This window comes from Gadus morhua, chromosome 16 (assembly GCF_902167405.1).
Source record: "Gadus morhua chromosome 16, gadMor3.0, whole genome shotgun sequence".
In the NCBI taxonomy this organism is placed as follows: domain Eukaryota; kingdom Metazoa; phylum Chordata; class Actinopteri; order Gadiformes; family Gadidae; genus Gadus; species Gadus morhua.
Genome location: NC_044063.1, coordinates 31,897,213 through 31,907,325, shown reverse-complemented (window position 1 = coordinate 31,907,325; position 10,113 = coordinate 31,897,213).

The following is a 10,113-nucleotide window of genomic DNA, read 5'->3' as shown; positions in this document are numbered from 1 at the left end:
ACTTTCTAACACTGTATGTAGATATTCTGATTGCCAATTGCATTGCTTTTAGTATTGTAGCGTCGGCCAAGAAGCACACAGAGTCAGGTCCTGAGGTAATTCTGCGTCCCATACACCGCACGACAGCAGGATCTTTATTTGAACCAAGACACACAACACACAGCTCACCGCACACCCCACCAACGGACATGCGACTCCGGGTAACGGTTGCCAACAACAATTCACACAATAACAACACCCCACAACCCATAATTTACATTAAACCGAACACACTACCCAAACCCGTTAAACCCAACACCAAAAGGCACTAAAACCCCAATATACTAAAACTCCCACCTGAGGGGTCAGTCGTCCCCGACGACCCCATCACCTGTCACATAGTCCTTCAAGTGTCCAGGGGCCCGGCGCCGCCGGTTAGGCCGCCGGACCCCCCTAGGGGGGGGGGCCTGCAGCTGCGACTGCAGGGCCTGCGGCCCCGTCCGGAGAGTCGGCAGGGGAGCCTGCCGGGGAGTCACGAGGAGTTCCGCCGCCTTCGCCAGCAACCACCGGGGCAAGGGGGCGGTACGGCGAGAGTCTGTCCTGGTGCAATACCACCACACGACCCCGGGCGCCCAGCCCCGGCATCCGCAGGCGGTACACCACCTCGGACACTCTGTCGAGAATTTACCCAGGCCCCTGCCAGTGGCTCTGCAGTTTAGGGCAGACCCCTTTCTTTCTGACGGGGCAGTACACCCACACCCTGTCCCCGGGTGTGAACGCTCGCCCCCGGCAGCGAATGTCATAGCCCCTCTTCTGCCTCACCCCTGAGGCAGCCTGAGCCTGCCGGGTGTAGTCATGGACCACCAGCAGGCGATCCCTCAGCCTGCGGAAGTAGTCCATAGCCACACCACCAGCGATCTAAGGCTCGGGCGGAGACCCGAACACCAAGTCCACCATGTCCGGAGCCCGAACATGAGGGCAGCTGGCGTGCACTGACTGGACTCCTGTACTGCAGTCCGATAGGACCACAGGACCAGGGGAAGGTGGCTGTCCCAGTCCCGCTGGTGCTGGCTGGTGAGGATGGCGAGCTGGGTGGCCAGGGTGCGGTTAAACCGCTCCACCAAACCGTCACTCTGGGGATGGAGCGGCGTTGTCCTCGTCTTGTGCACCCCCAGCCGCCGGCAGACCTCTCCAAAGACCTGGGACTCAAAGTTTTGCCCCTGGTCGCTGTGGAGCTCAGCAGGGACTCCGAAACGGGCAAACATCTCCTCCACCAGCCTCTCTGCGGTGGTGGCGGCGCTCTGGTCCGGCACCGCATACGCCTCGGGCCATTTGGTGAAGTAGTGCATGGCCACGAGGACGTAGCGGTTGCCGGAGTCGGTGACTGGGAATGGCCCCAGGACGTCGACCCCCCACTCACTCCATCGGTGCTCCCACTAGGTACTGCTGGAGCGGGGCGTGGGAGCGCTGGGCAGGCCCCTACGTCACAACAGTGGACGTGCAGCTCGACGTCCCGTCGATAACCCAGCCAGTAAAACCGTCCCCGCAGGCGATGCAGGGTCTTAGCATTCCCGTAGTGCCCCGCTCCCACCCTGCAGCACCTGGGGACGAAGCACACGGGGCACCAACAGCTGCAGAATGTCACCCTTACCCCTAGGGTCCTGCCACCTGTGGTGGACCACCCCATCGTGGAGCTGGTAGGCCTTCACCTCAGGCCCTCGTGCCGACACCTCCGGCCAACTGGGGCGCTGCCCCGCCTCCAACCAGTCCCTTACCAGCGCCAGGGTCTCGTCGGCCCGCTGCTGCTGCTCCAACTGACGCACCGACAGCGGGAGGCACCCCTCTGCCTCGCCGATGGTCTGGGCAGCCTCGGTGGTCTGGAGAGCCGCCACCATCGGAGACTCGTTGGCCTGCTCCTCCTGGCGCAGGCAGTGTGGGAGAAACTTAACCTGAGTTCTCTAACACTTCGACTAACGGAGAGATAGCAAAAGAAATTGAGGAGTCCGGAGCAAGTATTGACAGAGACTTTACTGTTACCCGCAAGCAACAACAGAGCCGAGTGATATTTGCAAAGACACTGACGATCATAAGATCCCGGGCTTTTTATCTTCACACACAGAGCTGTTCTCCACATCGTATGCCTGCCCACAGCTGTCAGTCATACGTTACTAGCTATGTGGTCAACATCCTCAGCAAATGTAATCTAAACATTAGGTTGATGCTAATCTGAACATTAGGTTGATTAATCTAAACATTAGGTTGAGCTAATCTGAACATTAGGTCGACATCTGGTGAATGTAAACCTAATCTAAACATGAGAGTTGGCGTCAGTACTCCTTGACCCCAGACTCTCTGGCACCATGCCGAGTCCCATAGTATGCCTATGAATTCAGAGATGATTTTAGCTGTTCTCCACCATTAATGTATCTATGATATATAGGCCTGATAATACTCATAGTTAATATAAAAGTAATGGTTATTTTCTCCCATATATCCCCCCTTGTTGGGTCCATAAGGTCACAACAAAAAAGTAGTCGTACCTCCCTTTTTACTTGGACAATTGCTAAGACTATGTGCTGTTAGGCCCTTTGGCCAGAATAGCACTACATTTGGTCATCAGTAAAAACCTCAAAGCTTCCATAGGGGTTTCAACCTGCAAGATTTTCAGGGATTTCAACCTGATTTTAGGCCAAAAAGATTTACCAAATGTACCCAAATGTATTATTTTAACACCTGGATCCCTACAATTTGTTCATATATAATCATAAAACCTTTCTAATCATTATAGCACAATATTCCACATTTCGCATGCAAGTATATCAAATGTGTATCTTACCCACACAATTATCATAACATAATATTTTTCAGCATGCATTGAAAATTGTTATTTCAAAAGTAATAGGCCTACGTGACTAATAATATAGGCATTTCAAAAATGTGTGACATAATCTTATACTAAAAATTGACATCGTCAAAAATATTGATATTTCATCATAATACTAGTTTTTTTTTTTTTTTTTTATATGAGATTGTCTGCATGCTTGCATGGATTTCAATGGCTCAGGTGATCTTCATGAATTGGTGTGCTGGAAACATGTGGAGGGGTTTGGACATTGTCATAGTTGTTGCTCCTGTTGGTTGTCATCAGGCTCTGTAGATCACTAGGACGGCTCACATTGAGAGGTTATAGCACATCACCTGTGAGCCTTCACCTGGTGTTGGATATTTCACAGTCCGCTCTCCTCACCAGCTTTATTCGGATCAATTTCCCCATAGAGCTTCCGCTCCCACTCATTTGACTCATCTATGCTAGTTACCATGAGGGTCATTTCCCTGGAGAGTCTAGATGCTGTCATAGATCTGACAATGGGAATACAACAGCAGAAAATCAATCCAAAGGTAGGTATGGGTAGGTATAGGTATGGTACCAAGAGCACCATAGCTATTTTGGCTAACATCATTCCCCACATACCAAACCTTGTTTCAAACCAATTAAACATACCCTGACCATGGCCTGCATTATCCTTTACCTCCTTTCTTAGACGTTTTAGGTTGTTCATCGCGAGTGTGAACGATCCATCTGGAGCAGTTCTATTTGGGATGAAGGTACAACACATTTCACCTATGAGAGCACAAACTCCTTCCTTTTCTGCTAAGAGCCGATCCAAGGCTTGCCTATTTTGCCAAGCCACAGCGCTTGTGGCTTTCAGTTGTTCGCCTAAGGCGGATAAAGCATCATCCGTGTAGTTAATAAACCTTTGTTGATTGTAATAAATGTAATTGATCCATTCTGCATTTTTAGCGATTCCGATTACTGGCAGTAGTGCCTCAAATCCTGCTGTTATTTCACTTCGTGCTTTGAATTTTTCGGGTATGCCTCTGGGTTGTCCTATTTTGTCAATTTTTATGTTCTCTTCTTTATCGTATGCTCTTTTCTGCCTATTTAGGTTAGTACTTTCTAAGTTACCGACAGCGCCTTCTAGTGATGGTAATATGCTTTTTTAGTTATTAGCTCTGGGTCTTGTGGGTGCTGATCACCTTTGATGACAGGTGGTTGTTCTCGTAGTCATTTCTGGTTAATATCGCGTCTTATGATATTCCATATTATACCACATAGTTCCTCTGGGAGATGGCCTACATTTCTGACACCCTCAACTTCTTCATCGTTTTGGTAACATTCTAATCCCTCCTCTATATTGAAATCTGTTCCTTTTGGCACCGTCACTTCGCCTATTGCTTCTGATAGAGTTTTGTCCATCTCGACATTTTTTCATCATTCTGTTCAGGGAATCTCCGTCCCGACTTTTTTCATAATAAGTATTGAAAACACTCGATCCTAGGTACAATAAACAATGAATTGAACAAACAACGGTATCATCTTCTATTTGTTCTGTCGTTGAATTTTCTTGCCCAGTGAACCGTTCTAATTAAATTTAGTATTTATTACGTACAATATTGCTTTCTGACGATTTTTACTTCATAAATAACAATTGTCTGCCTCTATCTGTTTTCCAGTGAATTCCACCCATTTGTACCAACTACTGTCTTTTGCTTGTCTGAACAACTCAACCTGGTCTCACAGGAATCCGTGAAATGACTACGGACGCTTAACTCGAAAACCGTGGCCACATCACGGAAACACGCCGATTTCCGTGATGTGGCCACGGAATTCGCTCCAATGCAAGTTAATGAGACTGATATTCACACACGGATCCCCGTTTCAGCGAGCGAGTCGACCACTGGCGCTTAATTCAAAACCCGTGGTGGTCTCACTGAAACACTTGAATTGTCCTTGATGTGTCCACGGAAGTTGCTCCAATGCAAGTAAATGACACTGATATTCCGTGGCACACACATAGATTCCTGTTTCAATCTGTGTGTGTGCCACAGTTGACCACGGCGGGGGCTTACCTCAAAATCTGTGGTGGTCTGACGGAATCACTTAAATTGTCCGTGATGTGGCCACGGAATTTGCTCCAATGCAAGTAAATGACACTGTTATTCCGTGGCTCGCACACGGATCCCCGTTTAAACGAGCGAGTCGACCACGGGCGCTTAACAAAGTCCGTGGTGGTCTCACGGAATCACTTAAATTGTCCGTGATGTGGCCACGGAATTTGCTCCAATGCAAGTAAATGACACTGTTATTCCATGGCTCACACACGGATCCCCGTTTCAACGAGTGAGTCGACCACGGGTGCTTAACTCAAAGTCTGTGGGGGTCTCACGGAATCACTTAAATTGTCTGTGATGTGGCCACGGAATTTGCTCTAATGCAAGTAAATGACACTGTTATTCCGTGGCTCACACACGGATCCCCGTTTTCAATGAGGGGGTCGACCAAGGGCGCTTAACTCAAAGTCTGTGGTGGTCTCACGGAATGACTTAAATTGTCCGTGATGTGGCCACGGAAATTACTCCAATGCAAGTAAATGACACTGTTATTCCGTGGCTCACACACGGATCCTCTTTTCAACGACCGAGTCGACCACGGGCGCTTAACTCAAAGTCTGTGGTGGTCTCACGGAATCACTTAAATTGTCCGTGATGTGGCCACGGAATTTGCTCCAATGCAAGTAAATGACACTGTTATTCCGTGGCTCACACACGGATCCCCGTTTCAACGAGCGAGTCGACCACGGGCGCTTAACTCAAAGTCTGTAGTGGTCTCACGGAATCACTTAAATTGTCCGTGATGTGGCCACGGATTCGCTCCATTGCAAGTAAATGACACTGTTATTCCAAGGCTCACACACGGATCCCCGTTTCAACGAGCGAGTCGACCACGGGCGCTTAACTCAAAGTCCGTGGTGGTCTCACGGAATCACTTAAATTGTCCGTGATTTTGTCCGGAATTTGCTCCAATACAAGTTAATGACACTGATATTCCCTGGCACACACCAACCCGGTATCACGCCAAGGCGTGAAATAGATACGTTGGTCCACATCGCAAGGCGTGTTCAGGGTCACGCTTTGCCTGACCAAAGCGTGACCCTGAACACGCTTTCTTCTCCATGAATGGAGGAATAGGCTAAGTGCAGGAGTCTCCGACGGATTTTACTTCCGTATTCCGGTGTGGGTTGGTACACTTCCGGTCTCGCTGCACTAGTGATTGAGAAAGCAGCTACACTTTATTTTATTCAAGATGTTTGCAGGATTTGCCTTCAAACTCGATAAGTGACGTTCATCGACTGGTCCAGACGGGGAGCTCTGCCCCCAGAAGCAAGAGGGAGAAGGGATTTAAAATGTATCTGTCAAGTTACATAGACAATTATGAAGGTAAGTTTAAACAGCAACACTACGGTAGCCATGCTACATCGACTAGCTAGCTGTAGTTATTTAGCATTTAGCAGGGTCCTCGTTCGTCTGTACAGTGTTTGAAATGTGTACGATTACTGTTTAGTAACATAAATTATGTCTAATAACATGAATTATGTTGAATTCCTACAGTTTCAAACAGAGATCCAGCAGGGAGAGTCAGTGTGAGGGCAATCTGTCATAGGTCCTACAGGAAGAGTGAAAAGCCACACGACCTCAGAGTAGGGAGAAACAAAACATGTATAACCTAATGGTTGAAGTTTTGGGTTGTTAATGTGTCTCGAGCTGGTAATGTGGATGCAGAATAGAAAAGAAGTCTAGTTTGCTGACATAAACCTTAACGTAGCTTTCATTGACACCCCAGAAACTGTTCCTGTTCCTTAGAGTATAAGTATATACGTTTAAGCCTATCAATGGTCGGGTACATAAGTCAGTGTTAGGTAAGTGCTGAATGTATACCCGGAATCTTGGATAGTCTTACCTGTTCAACGCTGAACTTACACTGCTCTTACTCTATTATGATTCCTGAACTCCATTTAAGAGGTGAGTGTAGCATACGTTTAGGTGTTATACGTTTAAGCCCAGCGGTGGCCAAACTTGCTCTTATATTACTCCATGCACATGTTACCCAGACATTCATTAGATAACTCTGGAATACCATAGAGAACAGGGTTTTTCACAACTACTGTTACACTTTTAACTGGTATTGTAATGGTCCTGGACAGTGTGTATTTTTCTGTATGGGACCTGCAAGCACAAACAGTTTGGCCATCCCTGTTTAAGCCTATCCATGGTCAGGTACATGAGTCAGTGTGAGGTAAGAGCTGATTGTGTACCCTGAATCTAGGCTTGTTCTTGTTCAATGTTGTTCTTACATTGTTACACTTCTATGTTACCTGAAAGCCAATTAAGAGATAAGTGACACCGGCTTATTTGTGTGGATGTCAAGTAGCAGTATTTGAAACGGAGCAGAACTAGATGTTTATTCCCTCTCTCTCAGTTCAGTTAGTTCAATAAACCAGAATGGTTGCACTTTTTCCATATCCACTATTGCTTGAACCGTAAGCCTGCTGTGACCTTTCTCATTCTGGTGTTCTTTTATAGTAGTGACATAATGACTTCAACGTGACATGTAAGTAATTGTGTTTTCTTTTATAGATAACTTTTGAAAACAGCTCGCCTGTTACAATTGCTGCTGCTGAATGCACATGTGTTGCTGGAAAAGTCCTGTGCAATCACAATGTTGGACTTCTTTTTCAAACAGCACATTACTCAACCCTGAGACTGAAGGCAGTTCCCCCCGTCCTTAGCTGCACAGAAACAGAGCAGAGATGGCATAAGCCACGGACTATGGTAAGCACTTAATACCAAAGTGAGAATATTATTTATTATTAATACTATTGTTGTTATTGTTCTTTGTGTACTTTTATAGGGTGTGAAACCTGGTAGAGTGAGTGACATGGTCGTCTGATGGTGTAAGGTAATATCTACTTATCTTTCTTCTTTAAGTTTTGCTTGAGTGTATTCTTCCCTCACCTTTTTCCCAACTCCTAATTATGATGTTACCCTTTCTTTTCTTTCTAAGGAGTAAGCGCTACAAAGCAGTGCTGGGGGACTTGCCGGACCCAGATGTCCTGAAAGTTGTGGAGGCTTACCAAGACTTCACAGCAGACATTGCTCCGCTGATAACCACCATGGCAATAACCGAGGATGTTCCCCTTGTCGAGTCAGCATTTGGACCTGTCCAGGAAGGTAGCCCCATCTCTTACCAGCATCCAGTACCAATTAGTCGGGTAATAGTCTGCCACCCAGACAGCCCCCCTCCACCACCTCTGCCATTAGAAGGCTATAGGCTGGATCCCTCCACCTGTAATTTTGTGTGCACTCATGAACAGCATCTCCAGTTAATGTCACTTGCCATTACCTTGGATATGGCAAGGAAGATAGAGATGGCTACAAGGGACCAGAGCAACAGTGTGGAGTGGCACCAAGTCAGGAAGCCAAGGCTCACTTCTTCTCGATTTAGGGAGGTGTGCCATGTGAGAGGGGACAGGTCTTCTCAGAACCTAGCAGAGAGAATATGGAAAGGTGGGGTTCAGACAGCGCTAATGAAAAGGGGGCTGGCATTGGAGCCTGTGGCCATCCAAGAATACAGCAGGACGAAAAATGTCAACTACTGGCCATGTGGCTTTGTAATACACCCAGATGCTCCTTGGCTAGGATCCTCTCCAGATGGTCTTGTATTTGATCCAACTGAGAGCCCACCATTTGGAGTGATGGAAATCAAATGCCCTAATTCCAAAAGCTATGTGGACTGCAAGTACCTAAAGATGCAGAGTGGCAAATTAAAATTAAAGCCCAGTCACAGCTACTACTGGCAAGTCCAGGGGCAGCTATTATTCACCGGGATGCAATGGTGTGATTTTATTGTTCTGGCTGAGGAGGACATTCTTGTGCAGCGTATCTACAGGGATGCTGCGGTGGCAGGGGTTATAAGGGAGAAGGGGGATTATTTCTTTTTTCACTTTTACCTCGGTAAAAACAGTGGTTGACTCTTTCCCCTTTTTCCATCCACTTTGCTTTTCGATTCATAGTATAAAATGTTAGTCCTCTCATATATTAGTTGTTCATACTCTTGGTTTTTGTTCGTTTGTCTAGTATATCCTGGGCATCGTCTTGTTTCCCCAGAATGTTGTAAATATATCAATGTTATATTTGCTTGATTAAATTTTGCCTTCTCCATGTATATCTTTGTAATTTGTAATTTTTTATCTTCCATATAATCAACCAAATCTTTCTCATCCATTACTGTTCAAATCTTTATGTGCTCGTGGGTGATACGAGATGTCAATGATTGTGTGTGTTTGTTTATTTCTCACCTGCATTATTTCCTTAGTAAATTATAAATTGTCTTATGTCATTTCCAGTGTGTTTTAATTTATGTTTTAAGTCAGTAAAACCCAAAATGTAGTGTAAAGACCACAATGACATTTTTTTAAGGGTCAAGACACATCTTTAATTCACTGTTGACTTGCCCACGCCTTTATTAGTGGCCCATTCTGGTAATTGACCAGGAAGCAGGCCACACTGAACAACTCCTCAATGTTCCCACATACAGAGAGGTATTTCCTTATCAAAGAGTTTGTTCTCTTTGATCCTCCTTATGCACCTCTCCACATGCACTCTTAGACGTGCAATTGACTGTGTCTGGCTGACATCCTCTCTGCTCATTTGCTTTTTCTGAGAGAGAAAGGCAGGTCGGTACACCTTACACCCAAGGTTGTCAACCAAGAAGCCTTTGTCCACCATGATTGCCATGTCTGGCTGCAGCAGCTTCGCTATTCCAGAATGTTTGAAGATTTCCCGATCACTCATGGATACAGCCCTGACACAAACGTAATGGCACCATGGGGAGCCATGCCAATCATTGCCTTGAATGTTGTGTGTGACTTGTAGCTTGAAAACACATCACTCTGCAGGAGAAGAGAAGAGGGCGTTTGGCAGGAGATCTCTCTGCAATCAAGCACCACCTGTGTGTCAGCAAACGCAGAAAACTGGTAGGTAAATTGTCCGTGATGTGGCCACGGATTTGCTCCAATGCAAGTAAATGACACTGTTATTCCAAGGCTCACACACGGATCCCCGTTTCAACGAGCGAGTCGACCACGGGCGCTTAACTCAAAGTCCGTGGTGGTCTCACGGAATCACTTAAATTGTCCGTGATTTTGTCCGGAATTTGCTCCAATACAAGTTAATGACACTGATATTCCGTGGCACACACCAACCCGGTATCACGCCAAGGCGTGAAATAGATAC